The sequence below is a fragment of the Bos indicus genome, chromosome 27 (genome assembly GCF_029378745.1).
Source record: "Bos indicus isolate NIAB-ARS_2022 breed Sahiwal x Tharparkar chromosome 27, NIAB-ARS_B.indTharparkar_mat_pri_1.0, whole genome shotgun sequence".
NCBI classification, from domain to species: Eukaryota; Metazoa; Chordata; class Mammalia; order Artiodactyla; family Bovidae; genus Bos; species Bos indicus.
In genome coordinates this window covers 17012128-17020286 of record NC_091786.1, presented here as the reverse complement: position 1 = coordinate 17020286, position 8159 = coordinate 17012128, and the positions used below count along the sequence as shown (strand labels likewise).

General features: G+C 39.1%; 1 long non-coding RNA gene across 1 annotated transcript in view; it reads right to left on the bottom strand.

Moving 5' to 3' along the window:
* Positions 1–8158, bottom strand: part of LOC139180229 (uncharacterized) — a 41412-nt gene extending 33254 nt beyond the window's left edge. Inside the window, exon 1 of the long non-coding RNA XR_011564564.1 lies at positions 4960–8158. This is a non-coding gene — a long non-coding RNA (uncharacterized lncRNA). The remainder of the gene's footprint in view (positions 1–4959) is intronic.
* Between the last annotated feature and the right edge of the window lies 1 nt (position 8159).

Genomic DNA, 8159 nt, shown 5'->3' with positions numbered 1-8159 from the left:
CACAGCTAAGCAACTAACACACACACACACATCTAATATAGGCTTTTATGACTATGATTCCTCATCTTTGAAGCATTCTTTCAGTGAAGAATATTCTAAGCTCTATATTAGGTTGGAGGAGAAAGTTAATTAAATGCGTGAACTTTCCTAGATGGACTCAGATGTCACAGTCTATTTTTTTTCATTGTTGGGGCCAGAGAGAAAGTCAAAAATGTGCTCACCGTGATAGGAAAAAGATCTACTCCCTCGAATTAATATTTTTAATACTGTTTATTACTTCCACATAGTATCAGTAACTGGTCTCCCAGTTTGCTTCCACATATTGACATGAAATACATCCCCATTTTACAGCCATTCTTCTTTTACAATGTTTCTACCAAAAAGTGATATTTCTAAAAGGGCTGTTTCTGGATTCTAGTGTTGGCAACAATTTAATTCTCCTTGTGATGTTCCATCTTCTACAGAAGAATCAGTCCCCTCAGAAAGCATATTGCCATCCAACACTAAACCTGTGCTAATTTTGAAGAAGAGAATCTTCTACTCAGATAACCAGGACTTTTACTCTCACGTCTCATTTCAATTTCTGTATTCTCATCCTGCTCTTGAGTGCTCTCATATTTACTGTTAGCTGTCTGGTTTATAAATTGTAATGTCAGGCACAAAAATACCAGACATTTCTCATGCACTTTGGGCTCCATTTAGGATCTTAGGACGCTCTTTGTAGCTGAACTGTGAAAATACTATTTGTAGATTTATAATGAATTTTGAGTTTTGTGGAATCCTAAAAATCGAAAGTATTTACTCCATGGCCTGACGATAAAATTTAGTGGGTATTAATTTTTATATTTTAACTCTATATTTGACAAAAGTATACATTTATTAACAAGTTTCCAACAGTAACAGTGATACAGTGCATTTAGAATCTTTTTTCTGGATTTTTTTTCTAGTAATGTTTTTTTTCTAGCTGTAAAACAAAATTCTAATCCAATCCCCATTTCTTCTATTTACTAACAGTCAAATTTTCAACATTACTTAAACCTGGCTTCCTTGATCTGAATAGTAAGCATCACTGTCATAGGCCATTATAAAGATGCAATAACTGAATATAAAATAGATAACTAGTAAAGACCTACTGTGTAGTACAGGAAACTCTACTCAATACTCTGTAATGACCTATATGGAAAAAGGATCTTAAAAAGAATGAATATATGTATAAGTATAACTGATTCACTTTGCTGTATAGCAGAAACCAATACAACATTGTAAATTAACTATACTCCAATAAAAAATTGTTTTAAATTTTTAAAAAATCTTGAGAAAATAAATAAGATACAAAGATGTAATGAACAGCACATGGAATATAGTCAGTATTTTATAATACTTTTAAATGGAATATAACTGGTAAAGATATTGTATGTTGTATACCTAAAACTAATATAATATTGTAAAGTCAATAAAAAATAAAGATTAAAAAGATTCAATGAGACATTATGCTCAGTAAACATTATTTTCCTTAATCTAACTTGCTGAAACTTTTTTATAATTATAAAAATTTGAGATAATAGGGGATTCACATGGAGTTGTAAAAAATGATACAGAAATTTCTTCTTACTTTTAAACCCATTTCCCTCAGTAGAAGCATTTTTCAAAGCTGCAGTACAGTATCGCAGCCAGGATGTAACACTGATGGAATCTACACACAGGTCTTGTGTAGATTCCCCCAGTTTATTTCTACTGCTATGTGTGGGTAGTGTGTATACATGTTTAAATTTTTATTTTAAAGTAACTTTAAACTTAAAAAAAACTAAAAGAATAATAGCAGGAACATTTTTTCCTTTTCCTAAATAATTTTAAGTTGCCAACCTGACGCCCCAATATATTAAGTATGAATTTCCAACAAACAAGGACAGTTTCACATATACAGAATTACCATCAAAATCAGGAATTTAACATGGATACATTATTACCATCTAATCTCCAGACTTGATTCACATTTCATCATTTTCCAATAATTTCCTTTCTAGGAAAGGATCCAGTTCTGTTTAGTTGGCATATCTGTTAAGTTCCGTTCACATTGGATCTGTTCCTCCATCTTGACTTACATGACTTGACACTTTTAGAAATTGTAGGTAAGTTATTTTATAGTATGTCCCTCAATTTGAGCTTGTGTGATTTTTCTTCATGACTAGATTCAAATTACGTATTTTGGGTAGAAGTATCAGAAAAGTAATACTGAATTATTCTCATTGCATTCTATCAACTTATAAGTAAGTTCAGTGCATGCCATTACTGGGGATATTAAACATAAGTGCTTGTCAAAAGGTATTTTCTTTCAGTTTCCCCAGTTGTAAAGATTTTCTCTTTTACCTTTGTAATTGATCAGTATTTCATGCAGAAGTGCTTTGAATCTAATATTGAATAGTAATATTTTGTGCATCATTTAACTCTCACCAAAATATTTTACATGCATTGATGTTTTGGGCTGAGTTACTTATTACTCTGATGATTGACAAATCATTATCTTATTCTATAGTTCTCTGTTACTTGGCATTCCTCTGTTTTCAAAATCTTTCAGCTCTTCCATTCATTTATTCATGCATTCATATCTGCATGAACTTGTAGATTTCCATTTTATTCCATCGATTCTAATATTCTAATATATTGCTAGTATTTCTTATTTTAATGCTCAGGTTGTTCTAGATTTGACTAGTGGGGATCTCAAAGTAGTTTGTGTGTCCTTTTGACATGGTTCCGTCACTAGGGGAACATTTATTTTCTGGCACATCAAGCTGTTCCTGACTCACTTGTTTCTTCCCTTTTTCAGCCCAGGAAATCAGAAATTCCTCCAAGGAGCTCTGGTTCCTTTTAGTGGAGAATGGTGTTTACAAAGGAAGATCTGAGTGAACGATATGCTCACTATTGCTATTGGGGTATCTCTGCTCCCAAGCTCTCTCAGACAGACCTAGGGTATATAAGAACTATGCTATATAGAATTACATCATTTATCCCCACATTCTCCCTTCCTTCCTTTGTTCCTTCCTTCATTTTTTTCCTTCTAATCTATTGAAAATTAAATTCACATGAATATTTCCATATTTAACACATTAATATTTCTATATTTCCAGCGTTCCAGGGTTTATTCTCATTTTCTCTTTTTCCATACTGTAACTCCCTTTTCCAACAGCAATAAACCAGACTCAGCTTTTCTCAGTATAAATAACTATTTGATTATTTACCTGCTTAAGTACTCAACTCATATCAGAGCCACCATCACCCTCCTCTTTATCCTCCCCATCTCCTCACCACTGATGCAGACAAACTCCCCAAGTTGCTTGGTTTCTGAATACCAAGCAGTGGTCTCCTGCCAGTGCAGGAGACACAGGTTCCATTCCTGACCCAGGAAGATCCCACATGCTGCGGAGCAACTAAGCTGGGGCGCCCCAGCTGTTGAGCCTGTGCTCTAGAGTCTCGCGGCCCAGACTACCGAGCCGTGTGCCACAAGTACTGAAGCCTGTGCCCTGAGCCTGTGCCCTGCAACGAGAGAAGCCCCGCAGTGAGAAGCCTGCTCACCGCAACTGAGGAGGAGCCCTCACTTACCACAATACATATATATTTTAAAGCCATCTATCAGGTATTTCCCACCCGAAAGAGGAAAGGTGGGACCCTGAGACCTTCTTCCCAAACTCTTTCTTTGAAGCTGTCCCTGAGGTTTTGGGGTTGGGGTGGGTGGATGTGTATGTGTGTGTGTGTGTGTGTGTGTATATGCAGTCAGTTGCTCAGTCATGTCCAACTCTTTGCCAACCCCATGGTCTGTAACCCACCCAGGCTCCTCTGTCCATGGAATTCTCCAGGCAAGAATACTGGAGGGGGTTGCCATTTCCTTCTCTAGGGGACCTTCCCAACCCAGCAATCAAAACCATGTGTCTTGCATCTCCAGCATTGACAGGCGGATTCTTGACCACTGCGCCACCTGGGCAGGCCTAAGGTTTTGGTGGTGGTGACAGAGTATGGTGCCTTGGGTAGCAGCCAGAGAGGGTGGCTGGAGACCTGGGCCTGCTTTGTCTCTAACCCCAGCTCCTGGCAGTTTCTGGCCCCACAGCAAGTGTTCAGTAATATTCGTGTTCAGCGTTAGGCTGACTGGACTCCATAAGTAAGAATTGTTAACTTACCCAAATACACAGAAAGAGAAACTTTGTCTCACTTTGTGAGATTTGAGGCTTTGAGGTTATTTAGCCTCAAGGACTGAGAAGGCAATGGCACCCCACTCCAGTACTTTTGCCTGGAAAATCCCATGGATGAAGGGGCCTGGGAGGCTGCAGTCCATGGGGTCGCCAAGAGTCGGACACAACTGAGCCACTTCACTTTCACTTTAATTAAAATAGAGTCAGGAAGCCAGAAGGGGGCGCCCTCTGGCCTAAAAGATTGCAGATCTCAACAGGAAGAAGAAAGACTTCCTCTTCTTGCCTGGCAAGAGCTCAGCCAATGAGAGACCATGGCAGCTCAGCAGGTGAAAAGCCATTATACTTTAGAACTCGGAATTCCTCCAACAGACTCTGTTTAGTACAGCTCTCTCAACTGGAGAATCCCATGGACAGAGGAGCCTGGTGGGCTGCAGTACACGGGGTTGCAAAGAGTCAGACACAACTGAGCGACTTCACTTCACTTCTGGTTGCTCTGAGTAGACTTAAGTGGCTCACCGTTGCAATTCCTTGCTGATTCTGATAAAAACCCATTTTTGTTTTTTTGGAGAAGTAATTGGCAGTCGAAGGTCAACACTCCCCATTTTGTGCTTTTCTGTCTCACATGCTGTGGACACCTCGCACCCTCATGGACTCTCCCAACCTATTCGACAAGGATCTGAAACTCATTCACATATTGTAAATAAACAAAAGCCAGGTTTTTTTTTCTCCCTTAGATAATGAAGACACAGAGACTAGGTGCTAAGTATTCTTTACCTACCTGACATCTTTTTTATAAACAGATGGCTTTCCTAGGCACTACGTTTGCCCAGCTTCTCCATCATGCTTCAAGTTGAGGTCATGGCTCCGTTTTTGACCTGTTTATCTCATATCTGGTTCTACCCTGTCCACGCTAGACCATACTCTTGCTCTAGATTGTATTCGTAGCTGGTTCTTGTTTGTTAATAAACAAGAAGATAGAAAGAAATGACTTCTCAACTGCCCCGGGGGAAAACTGATTGTGGACTGGATGGCTGAAGTTTGGAAAACTGAATAGACAATACAGCCTTTTGTGGTTTTTCTGATACAAGCTCCAGGAGGACAGTGCACCCGTTCGTCTGGCGGTGGAGCAGAGCGCACAGGTCAGCAGCGTTGATGCACAAAGACCAAGGCGAGACCCCAGGGAAGCGGTGCTTGGAAGCCGGAACACAGGCTCCTGTTGCCTGTGCTCGCGGTTGAGGTGATCTCACTCTCAGATCTTCCGTCAGATTTTCTTTAGATTTTCCTTCCCCTATGGTTTCTCGGCGGCGAAGTGTTTTATTGAACGTCTGGAGTAGCAGCATAGGAAAATGTCATAAAAACGGAGGAAATTAAACGAAACATGCCCGGTAGGAGCTGAGCATGAACGCGCCAGTTCCTGTTCTTCATTGCTGTTCTTTCCAGATGTGGAGAGTTTTCTTGAAATGGAAGAAATAAAAAAAGAATGTTTAGTGGTGTCTAAAAATATATAATTGGATTCGATGATTATTGTGCTGGAAAGGTGTTTTTCAGAAGTACTTCCTGGAGAGAAAAGACATACGAGAAATTATATTTTGGCTGGCCTGGCAACATGATTTTCCACCCTGAGGACTGCGACTGTTTTATCTGGCTGTCACCTTTTTGGCTTTGCTGACAGTTAACCCTCTGAATGGATATTAAGAACTGAGTGCCAAGGTAGCTGTTCAGTGTCTCCACCTCACCAGTTGGCTGGTGTTGCTGCATTAAAAAAAAAATAAGATATATTGCTGTGGAATACAGGGGAATATTTTCCTTATGGGTAGAACCTTCATGGAAATGTGGAAAAGAGTCACTAATATCTTTAAAGATTTTTTTTCTTTTTCTTTAAGTTGCCTGAAATCTTCTTACCCTTCACTCAGTGCTGTTGACTGGGTTTTACCTCCTGCTGTTGACAGGGTTTACCCTTTTGGAAAGAAAGTCTTTGTCTCAATAATCTTCTCAGTGGTTCTATTTTAATACCATTCATGATGAGTGATGATATTTCACTTGGTCTTTTTCCTCTTTCTAATTCCACTCACCACACAGTTTTTTCCTTACCTGAAGGGGGAAAAAGTTTTACCTTGATCTTTGAAACTGCTATTTCATGGAGTTGCACATGCTCTCAACAAACTTCCCAACTTTGTATCCCTACTGTTTTCTTGATCCTGTCATTTTCCAGCCCAAAGTCTGAAATGAAAGAAAGAAGTTCGATCAAAGGGAAGGGAGACAGAAGCACCCTGCTGCCAAGAAACCACTTGGACATTTTCCTCCTCTTCAGAATGTTCTATTCATTCTCCCAGTCTATTGAAATGTACTGGCTACAAGGTAGAGAGTTACACAATGAAGTGTCATTACACATTTGAGGTGTAAGGATCTACTAGACACATTCTCTGTCTTCAAAAATGTAAATTTCAGTAGGTGAGAAAAGATACTTTTAGAATAAGCTACAGGCTGCAAGAGAAGTCCCTGTTAAGTGCTAAAACTGAACAAATGAAAAGATCTATGGGTCGCCTGCATCAGGGAATTACTATATTAATTTTATTTTATGAATCAGGGAGTTATTTTATGGGGAAGTTCCATTTGATTTGGGACAGGAACACTGGATGAATTTTCACAGGTGGAGATGGGGTCAGAGGAGAGGGACTCAACAATGAATTGTATGAACATGACTGTGTTCATGTAGAGAAAACAAAAGTTTCCCATACCTGTATTGCTCCCCTTGATGGTTACACCTTTCATTTCTCATGTTGTTCCTTCTAGTTCTCCACCTTGACAGGGTCGTATGGAGCCAAGGAGAATGTGGAAGCTTCCATGTGCCCCCCACTACCCCCAGCCCAAAGCTGTCTGCTTAAACTGAAGTTTACACCCAATCCACTGGTGCTTTGGGAAAGCAGTCGGGCCCTCTGAAAGCTTTTACAGTTTTTCTTTTCTTTTCTGATTACTCTAGTTGCACGAGACTCACTACTTTTAAAGAGAGTCTATTTTTCCTTCTGAAAACTCTATTACAAATTTACTTGTTACATGTTCATTAGAAACCTGATCTTCTTCTGCCCTACAATTCTGTTCCCAAAAGCAGTCATGCAATGAGAACATCCTCTTTTGCTAGAGATAAACTCTGTTCTCCTTATGTAAATTAACAGTAGCTTTCTCTCTACAGGGTGACACACACACAGAATGCTTCCTACCCTCTGACCCATGATTTGGAACATTGGATGGATTATATTATGCATTTACTCCTAAATTCCAAAGACTTGAAAAATACTTACTACAATAAAGCTCTTACCATTAAGAACGAATTATGTGAACAGAAAGGAATACTATCAATTCCCTTGGCAAAACAAACAATAATGGCTTTATGAATGTCTTTTCTTTATGATCCCTTCTCTTATAGAACCAGATATCTTGGGTTTGTAGAGCCTTCCCTCTAGGATGTTTAAAAGATAACATTGTAGTAATCGAGGAGGCAAGAGTGGCATGAATATTGTGTTTTCAGGAATTATTTACCACAGCCTGGCTTTGAGAGCCTATTTTGTGAAGGGAGATAATGTCAGTTAGGACACTGGGAAAAACCAGTGATTGTCAAAAGTACCGTCAAATCTTTCATAAAAACAAAAGAGTGAATCTCAACTCAGAGACCAAAATCCAAAGTGGATCCAAGTTTTGCTTTGGCTGCAGGAGTTTGTCTGCATCTCTAAATAAAACAAAAATAAACTCAAGAGTTGTGTATTTCTCAAGGCTTGCTGAGTAATGCTTGTTTGTTGCCAGATACTTAGTCAAGCTGAGCCCTCCTATAGAACATCCAAAATGCTTTGGGTTCCTTTTTTGGGGGGGAGGGGAGTATAATTGCTTTACAATGTTGTGTTAGTTTATGCTGTACAATGAAATGTATCAGCTATATGTATACATATATCCCCTCCCTCCTGAATCTCCTTCCCACCTACCCCC